The sequence below is a fragment of the Alligator sinensis genome, unplaced genomic scaffold (genome assembly GCF_000455745.1).
Source record: "Alligator sinensis unplaced genomic scaffold, ASM45574v1 scaffold535_1, whole genome shotgun sequence".
Taxonomy (NCBI): domain Eukaryota; kingdom Metazoa; phylum Chordata; order Crocodylia; family Alligatoridae; genus Alligator; species Alligator sinensis.
Window position 1 is genome coordinate 1867217 of NW_005842157.1, and position 9654 is coordinate 1876870.

Here is a 9654-nt window from a genome sequence, read left to right on the forward strand (position 1 = left end):
CCCTCGGTAGTCAGGGAAACATGACGCATGCGCAGAGCGCAGCCAGGGGAGCCGTTGGCCACTCTGTACCCTGCGCAGGGGAGGCGGATCCTCCGGCTGTGAGAACAGTGGCGAGCAGCGCGCCGGCGATTGGCGGGTTCGAAGCGGGGGGCGGGGGAGAGCCGGACTCCTGCCCCGCGAGCAGGAGCGGCCGCGGCCCCTCCGAGGCGGAGGTGGGGTTTCGTTGCAAGCGCGGCCGCGGCGGCTGCAGGCGGTCCGGGGTTGAGGTGAGTGTCGGTCCGGCGCGGGGCGGTTTTTGAAGCGACGAAGACAAAGGAAGGATTGTCCGCAAGGAGTGTGGGGCGAGACAGTGCCCCCCCAGAAGAGGGGGCGGAGGGGGGAGGTCCCGAGGCAGGACCAGCCCGGCCCCAGCCGTGCCCGGCAGACGCGGGGCTGCTCTGCGGGTTGGGGGGCGCGGCGTGTCCGGGGACCCTGCGTGAATCCCCTACCTGACGCCCCGCGTAACTTTCCTCCAGGTAAGGCGGCTCCCGCCGCTCTGCGGGTGCAGCTCCCAAGCGCCTAACCCTGAAGGTTGTTATCTCTTCTGTTTTCTCTTGTCCAGAGGGAGTAACGAATCCCACTTATTCCAACCCTTCCTTGCGTGTTATATTTCTAGAGGCCTAATCGTTTCTCTCTCATTCCTCCGAACTCTTTACAATTTCTCCACCTTCCTCAAGCATCATGCCCCAAACCAGATGCTGTGCTCTTGCTTGGGCCTCCCTAGTGCAGAGTAGAGTGGGTGAATCCCTACCCGTGACTTGAGTGAGACGCTGCTGTTAGTGCATCCCACAGAAAACCTATCAAAGACAAAACCACCCGCTTACCTGTGGGTGCCACTTCTCACAAGACAGCCACTTCCTCTCCAGCCTGTCAGGTCTAATCCTCAAAGGGAGCTTACAAAACCCTTTTCATAGACGAGCCTATGAACTTCACTTCGTAAAGCTACAAAAAATCGTGGACTAAATATAGACATTGGATTTACAGCGCATTATAACCTGCCTAACATCCGATAACCCCAGGTAACGCCTCCACACTTTACCAGCTACATCCTATTGCCAGGTCAACATTTCCCCTTTCCCTCCCCTCCATGGACCTATTGTCTCCCCTGGCCTCTGATCCTCACTGCTACGCATTTGCATTTTCACAGACCTGCATTTTGTATTTTAGCTTCCGTTCCATGCAGCAGAATACACAAAACACCAGCAGATGCTCCCTGTGCCTGAAAGCTTGCAAAAAATAATTTTCCTAACGATTTAGTTGGTCTAATAAACGATACCACATTTGCCCAAAGAACCTTATTTCCCAATATTACTGGCAAACAAGGAGAGGATGGGAGTTAATACTGGAACTGTAAAGTGGGCAAGGAGTTTGGCTAAAGGAAGGCTATAACAGGTGTTATTGAAAGGGGAGTTACTCAGCTGGGGAGAGATTACTAGGACCCATCCTATTTATTATTTTCTTTAACCACCTTGGTGCAAGAACTTGGTATGAAATTTGAAGGAGACAAAGTTAGGAGGTATCACCAGTGTGGAAGCAAATCAATTTTTTTACAGTAAGAATCACATAACCTTGTGGAATAGCGTAATAGAAATATTTTGAAACTTAGCAGTACTCAATGCAAAGCTGTGCATTTGAAGAAAAGAACAGTATCTCTTAGATGTGGGCTTCATGCTGCCCCTGTTCCCTATCTTGTGCTACTGTTGAGAAGTATATCCCATCTGTTCACTCCCAATCAGTACTTGCCAAACTCAGAAACAAATTGGTGTCCTCAGGTTACAGCTGCCCTGAGTCTTACGGAAGATTAATAAATTTATAATAGTTCATATGTTTATCTCAGTTGGCCATAGACTTCAAGTGATATTCGTTTGATTAAAAAGTTTATCCTTAATAACCTGACATCAATCTGCGGATAGCATTTGTGGTGGTCTTGCAGCTGTCCCTTGTTTCTGTAGCAAGTTTGTCTTCTGATTTTTGTCATGCATCTCTAAACCCAACATGAAACTTCCTCGTCCAAGTTCTGACTCTTCTAACATTTCAGACAAATCAAAGACTTGGCCAGTGGTATAGTCAGTATTAGTAAGCAAACTAAAAGAACTGAGAGTAATCCAATATTTATTCCACAACAGCTCAAGCAATTTGCGATCCAAAAATGACTTTAAGCAGATTTCTAAAGCATATTACTGTTTACAGTGCGCGCGCACACACAAAAAAAAAAAAAAATTTGAAGTGGAATAGTCTGGTACTCAAAAGAACCTTCAGCTGGAGTTTTATAGCCCTTGGGATATATTCTAAATGCCCAAAAATTTTCTAGTACTTTTCCAGTAGATACTGTTCTTGTTGGATCAATAACTGCTGTTACAAAGGGTTTCTGAAATTGCTGGTTAAGTATCTGAGTACTGACATCTATCCCTGAAGCCTTCGCCTGGGTAACTTTGGTACTAACCAGCTGCATTTTCTAGATGACCAACTTGCTTGGCATTCTCAATGTAGGGAGCCAGGTACTTTTAGGTAGCCACCTGCACATTGGTGCACATCTTGGTGCCCTTGACAAGCAGGACAAAGCTGTCCATAATGATCATGGTCTCACTGTACAGCTTGCCCAGCAGGAGCCCATCACCTCTAGGTTGTTGCATCACCATCTCTAGGAGCACCAGCACCGAAATCTTGCAGTATTTGAAGCAGTGGTAGTCCCTGGTCCAAGGCTTGGCCTCTAGGATCTCCTGTTGCTGCTTGCGGTCATATTTGTAGATGTTGTTGATGCTCTGCACTTCCTGCACGTTGTCAGCCAGTTTCCAGGTCATCTGCACTGCTGCTCCCCCAGGCACTGGCGCCAGTGCCAGCACCAGTCCCTTTACTCTCAGAGGCTGCTGGGGCAGATAACAGTACATAGAAACTTTCCCCTGCCTGGCCATGCAGCAGGGTCAGTGCTGCAGATTGGCCAGGCAGGGGAAAGAGGTTCCATGTGCTTTGTGCCTGGGGGGGACCTGGGGCCAGGTTGTGCCTGACAGTAAAGGGGGTGGGGCAGGGAGGTAGAAGCTGCAGAGGGGAAGTGGAGGGGAGTAGGAGGGTGCTGTGGGTTTCTGGCCCTCTGGGGTAAGGGCTGCAGCAAGCGCCTACTCCTCCCTCTGCTTCATATGCAAATATAAAACAAGGGGCTTCCCGCCCCGCCACACTTGCTGACTGGGGGGGCTGGGGAACACCTTACCTTATGTTCAAGTAAATACAGTAGGTTTAGGAGCACAGACTGCCAAGGGATGCTTTAGTTAGGTGCAATATCTGAAAATATTACTTTTGGTTTTTGTTGGTTAGGTATCAGCTGGCCTTAAAGCAATTGCATCTCATTATTTTTAGAGAGCTTGGTTCTCACTTATCATAGGTACAGATCAGTGAAACTTGTGTGTGCAGCCTAGAAAATGTTCAACTGGTGCAATGCTCTGAAACAGAATTGCTTATGTGATTGGTAGGAAACACATGCATCAGTTTTCATGTAGTTTCTCAGTCTTCAAGTGTTTTGCTTTCTTGTATTTATTACATTGTAGCTTTGCAACTGTGTGCTTTTTGTCTTTTTCTTTGTTTGCATGCTCAGGGTTTTTTTTAACATACAATAGAGCAAGGGCGGGTTTGCTAGAGGACAAGAGATTTCTATTGTGACCAAAAGGTTTTTGTAGAGAGATGAATGCTAGAATGAACCTCATAGATCTGTTGAGAATGGAGGCAAACTACTGTTTACTTTATCATGAGGAAAATCAATTGGTTACAGTACTTTATATATAGATCTCCATCTGCTTCCCCAGCAAAATTAGGATAGTTCAGCACTAACAAATTATTTTTGCATGTCTTCTCACATCATATTAACTCTATTTTTTCCTCTGTGTTTATGGTAGTAAATTAACATTAACCACTCTGATAGAAGGTAGATAAGGCAAAAATGCTACCAAACTCTTAACCTTTTCAATATTGTGCATGTTCTTCATGTCCAAGCCAAACCACAAGATTTGCTGAAGTGCGCTATTCTTGAAACAACATTCTCCAGCTTATCATTATTATAATTGATTTATTTCACTTTAGTATAGCATGTTTCTATTATCTGGGGAATGCTGAGTTTTAGACCAAAGGGTGGTCTTGGCAGTGAATAATTCTTGCATCCATATATAATATCCAGCTTCTATAAAAGTGGGGTACCGAAACATATACTCCCTGTATATTAAAAATTGTATTTGCTTGTATAGCATTAAGTTTTGATTGTCTTAAATTCAGTTCATTGTCCGCTTCTGCTGCACTGCTCAGGATGAATTTTTAACACGTTAGTTGTGCTACATGATTTCACATAGCTAGAAAATGCAGTTGTGATTCAGTAGATTTATACTTGCTACTAATACAAAGATGTATGGCACTAATTTATGTTTATCCACTTACAAAATCCAAGGATATACTTTTCCTCCTTTATTGCAAAAAGGACCCAAGTACTTTTTGTTGTTGTTGTCTATCTTGGTTAGTTGGGTCTCCACATTCTAAGGAGATGAGCCAAGTGTGGGTTATTGGGTTTTTAAAATCTGCATAATTTCCAAGGAGTTTCTGATCACCCCTGTCAAAGCACAGATAGATAGTCATTAATGAATGCTGAACTCCATCTGCTGCCCTCTTTCTCATTATTTTGCATGCTCTATTTCCCACACTGAAGGTACTGAATGGTCTCCTTTTTGGATGAGGGAGCTGAAAATCTAGCCAGACATTTGCATGATAGGATTATTCTTTCTGTCTCTTCTGGATAACATTCAAATGTTGAGGTTGTTTTATATACCAAACCTATCAAAACACTGGTTGATTTGAGTTGTAATATGACTTGACCTTGTCACAACCCAAAGGGTGTGATTTTTGTTTGTGTGTGCTTCAGCACTGCTAAATTGTCCCCGCTAAATTGCAGCTTCTTTGCACAGTGGAGTTTTCTGCTGCAAAAGAGAACCCCGGTGCAAGGGAGAATTTCCTGCCAATTTGAAGTTTTCTTTGCAGGGTGCATTTCTTTGTTGCAGCACAGAAATGCTTGTTGCAAAGAGTTCCCGCCATTTGTATGTTAATTTGAGTCCCATTATTGGCCAGTTCTAAATTATTCACATGTGGCGGCTAGTGATTGGCTTGCTAGCCGTATAAGAGGCTTGAGTGGTTTCCGCCCAAGTTGGAGGACTCCACGAACAAGGGAGGAGGAGACTTCACGCTGTGTGAAGATCTCTAAGCGCTGCGGATCCTTACAGACCCAGTGCATTTAAAGCAGGCAACAGAGGTCTGATCAACCTCTAGACTCTCCCCGTCGCCGATAGATTCCTAGACGTATCCCCTCCCGCGCGCAACGAACCGGACCCACGGAGCCTAGCAAACTTCGTGTAGCAGAAGGACCCACGGAGCCTAGCAAACTTCGTGTCAGTCCTTGCCGGACGACTCCACAGCTCTTCTACCCGGGTTCGAGTCCTGCAGGTTTATCTTCCCGTCGCCGAAACCCTTTGCGACGTACCCTCGTATTTTCATCTTCCCGTCGCCGGAACCCTATGCAACGTACCCTCGTGCCCTGCAGGTTCGAGTTTTGTTTTCTTTTCTCTCTGTAACCGCAACTTAAGCAAGTTTTCCAGTCTACACCACTGCCATCTCGGTGTAAGTAAACAATCTTTTAAAACTACCGCTACGCGTCTGTGCCTAATTCCAGCTCGAAGGCCTTCCCTCTCCGCCCCGGCATGCCCGGGCTGCTGGCCACAGCCCACGTGCAGCGCGAAAAGGGCTCGGGTCGCTCCCGGCCCGCACAGATCTCCTTAAAGTATTGACTGCAGGCCTAAAACAGGAGTAATACTGGCCCAATTTACTACTCATCTTTCTTTTTCTCTTAGTGCATATGACAGTGAAATTTTAAAATTACCAATGCAGTCATTAGGTGTGTGCAGCTTATTAAGTTCTTCATCTTTAGTATCTCTTGATCCATGAACTGTGTTTTTGGATCTGATTGGCATGGGTAGAACAAATGGAAGAATCCCAGGGCCTTTTTAAAAAAACAGTTGCTAAGAGAGAAGTCCTCAAACGCACATGATTTGATGCACGTTTTATGTGGTAGCAAAACATCTATGGAACTAAAATGAGACTGAAAAGTTATTGTCACATTTTGGAATCGGTTTTCTAACTAGATGTATTATAGGAATGTAAATTAGTATTGTGCTGCTGGTACTTCTTTTTCTCTTTTTTTCTTATTTTGTGTTAATTTGGGGCTGCTGTGCTTAAGCACTTAAACAGATGGCTTGTGTATACTAACTGCTGCAATATCCTTATAATAAAAATGTTTGTGGTTACTTCTCTTCTTGGCTACACCCAGTTCTCTGTGCTAACTTGTTCACATGGATAATAAATACCTACAAGATTAGCTAGTTCTTAGCAACATACCGATTATACTGTAATATGCGAAAAGATGTTCTACTCTGATAAGTTAACTTTGCAGTAAAGATATTAAGATATTCATCCTTGTGTAATTTATTTTCAAAGTATTAATAATGTTATGTAGTTGAACAATGTAGGATCTGACTGTCTGAGTAGATTCAGTACGCATTGTTACAACTAATAAAAGTTAAACATTCTGCGCTGTATTTTCAGTGACAGTTCTGCCACTACAGGTTTTCAGGTCATGATGTCCTTAAAGCCCATAGATGCCTTAAAGCCTTTTCAGGTAGATATATCACATTAGAGAATACTGCAGATAAGGCCCAAGAAGGTTAATTGAAGTTAGTGGAAGTTGGATTAGGCCTATAATGAGTTTACTATTACTAAACCGTAATAATTTTAAGGCCGCCATTATGTTACGTTGAGTAACATTTTTATCACAATATTTTCTTTGAGGTCCCTGACATCACTTGATCCCCCTCTTTTTCTTCATCACTCACTGAATATTATTCTGTTGTTCTTACCATTTTTCATCTGCTTTCATTTCAGTGGCACCACTTTCTGAAATAAGGTGCTATTCAGGGTTATAAGAACATAAGAATTGCCATTTACTGAGTTAGTCCACAGGTCCATCTTGCCCAGTATCCTGTGTCACACGATGGCAGAGAGGGGATTCTGAAAGGGAGAGTTAACTAGGTATGACCAGGGGTTTTCCCCCCACTGTTCCTCTCTCACTTGCAGCCTCCAGCATTTAAGGTCTAGAAAGTTCTGATTCAGAAGCTGTGCCCTTAACTCCTATGCTCAATAGCTATTGATGGCCCTTTCTTCCAAGGTTTTGTCCAGTCCCTTTTTGAATCTGGCTAAACTATCAGCTTCCACAACATCTGATGGTAAGGTGTTCCACACTTTAATTACACACTGTGTGAAAAAGAAACGTCTTTTGTCAGTTTTATCACCTACTAGTTTCATTTTGTGACCTCTAGTTCTTGTATTGTAAGAGATTGGTAAATAATAAATTCCTCTTTACTTTCTCTTCACCATTTAGTATTTAGTAAACCCCGTATCATGTTCCCCCTCGAACATCTTTTTTGTAAACTTGCTAGGCCTAGCTTCTTCAGCCTCTTCTCTAATGGAAGCTCCTCTATACCCCACCATACTGGGCCAATAGTGGAATGAGAATTTGATCCTAAGTTTGGAGTGTTAATGTAACTGAAAAGTTATTGATTCTTTTCTGGTATGCTGCTATAGCTCTCTCTAGTTTTTCAGTGTGTGCCCATGCTTGAGTGTTGGTTTAAAACCTTTTACTGAAGTGAAAAGGAAGCAATTCTTTAAGAGCATGTGTGAGCTCCTTTCTGACTAAAAGTGGTAGGAAGCACTAGCATCATGTTATAAGAATCAAGAATTGCTTGTTTGAGAACTTGATCTAGTCATTGTGTATAATGGAGTGAAGCTGTATATTAGTCTGAAATATTTTAATTTTATGGTGAGGTTATGAGTAATAGTGAAAATAATACTTGGTCTTGCATATAATTCTTTGTTAAAGGGTGCACAAACATGAGTTTTTTTCGATACCGGGTTGGGGGGGGGAGAAAAAGTTTAAGTTGTAATTACAATTTAGAAATTCTTCGTTTCTGTTGTCCACAGCCCATGGGACTAGCTTTCTCAGAGAAGGAACAGTTACAAAACCATGAATAATATTAGCTCCACATCTTGAATGAATGACACGTGCTCCTAAGAGGAGGCATGCCCTGTATCATTGACCATATCTAGAAAGCTGTTATAATAGTATAAAACGCTCAACAACATAAACAGTAATTACATTTTTTTTAAATTCCTGGGTGGGGTGTCATACCCATTAATTATGACAGTCCACTAATTAGAGGAAGGCATTGACTTCCTTTAGTTCTCTACGGCATGACCATTTGTAAAGGAGCAAAAGGTGCTGGAAATTTAGGATGGGAAAGGGAGTAGATTGAGAATCAAATGTGTGTGTATATCTTCAGAATAAGCAAATTATAATTTTTAGTTAGTAGTTAAAGGGAATTTTATCTGTGGTGTTGCTGTTTTTTTCCCCATTTCTCCCCTACTAATTGAGATCCTTCTTGTTCTGTCAACTACCTTAAAAAGCAGTCTTGGAAACTGGTGAGGCGGCACTGCCAGGATGGTGCATCTCCACAGTGATGTATACCAGTGGTTCCCAATCTGTGGTATGCATACCCCCAGTGGTACTCAGACAACATGACAATGGTACATGGTAACAGATTTATTATAATTATATGACAAAAATTTGCTGGTGGTACTTAAGGTTGAACTGAAAAAATTGCTAGTGGTACTTAAGGTTCATAGATTCATAGACGTTTGGGCTGGAAGGGACCCTGGAGGATCATCGAGATCAGCCCCCTGCCCCAGGGACAGGAAGTCAGCAGGGATCATAGGATCCCAGCAAGATAAGCATCCAAATGTGTCTTGAAGGTGTTCAAAGTGGGTGCTTGAACCACCTCTGGCGGCAGTCTATTCCAAACCTTGGGGGCTCAGACAGTAAAGAAGTTCTTCCTTATGTCCAGCCTGAATCGGTCGCAGTGGAGTTTGTAACCGTTCGATCTTGTCATCCCTTGGGGTGCTCTGGTGAACAGACATTCCCCCAGATCCTGGTGAACACCCCTGATAAACTTATAGGTGGCCACCGGATCACCCCTGAGCCTGTGCTTTTCCAGGCTGAAGAGTCCCATGGCTCTCAGCCTCTCATCATAAGGTCTATTTTCCTGACCTCTGATCATGTGTGTGGCTCTCCTCTGCACTCTCTCAAGCTTCTCCACATCCTTTTTGAATTGTAGAGCCCAAAACTGGACGCAGTACTCCAGCTGCGGTCTCACCAAGGCTGAGTACAACGGGAGAATGATGTCCCGGGATTTGCTTGAGAAACATCTATGGATGCAAGCCAGCATTTTGCTCACTTTCCTAGCCACAGCATCACATTGAAGGCTCATGTTCATCTTGCGGTCAATCATGACCTCCAAGTCCCTTTTGTCTGTAGTGCTAACCAGCGTAGCACTGCCAAGCCTATAAGTGTCACAACCCAAGGGTGTGATTTTTGTTTTGTGAGTGCTCCAGCACTGCTAAATTGTTCCTGCTAAATTGCAGCTTCTTTGCACGGTGGAGTTTTCTGCTGCAGAGGAGAACCCCGGTGCAAAAGAATTCCCGCCA

General features: G+C 43.8%; 1 protein-coding gene and 1 pseudogene across 1 annotated transcript in view; one reads left to right on the forward strand and one right to left on the reverse strand.

The window, feature by feature from the left end:
• The first annotated feature begins 59 nt into the window (after window positions 1-59).
• Window positions 60-9654, forward strand: part of GPSM2 (G protein signaling modulator 2) — a 42761-nt gene continuing 33166 nt past the window's right edge. Inside the window, exon 1 of the mRNA XM_006025649.3 lies at window positions 60-266. The gene's annotated coding sequence lies outside the window, so the exon portion shown is untranslated. The remainder of the gene's footprint in view (window positions 267-9654) is intronic.
• On the reverse strand, window positions 1854-2855 carry LOC102369827 (annotated as a pseudogene).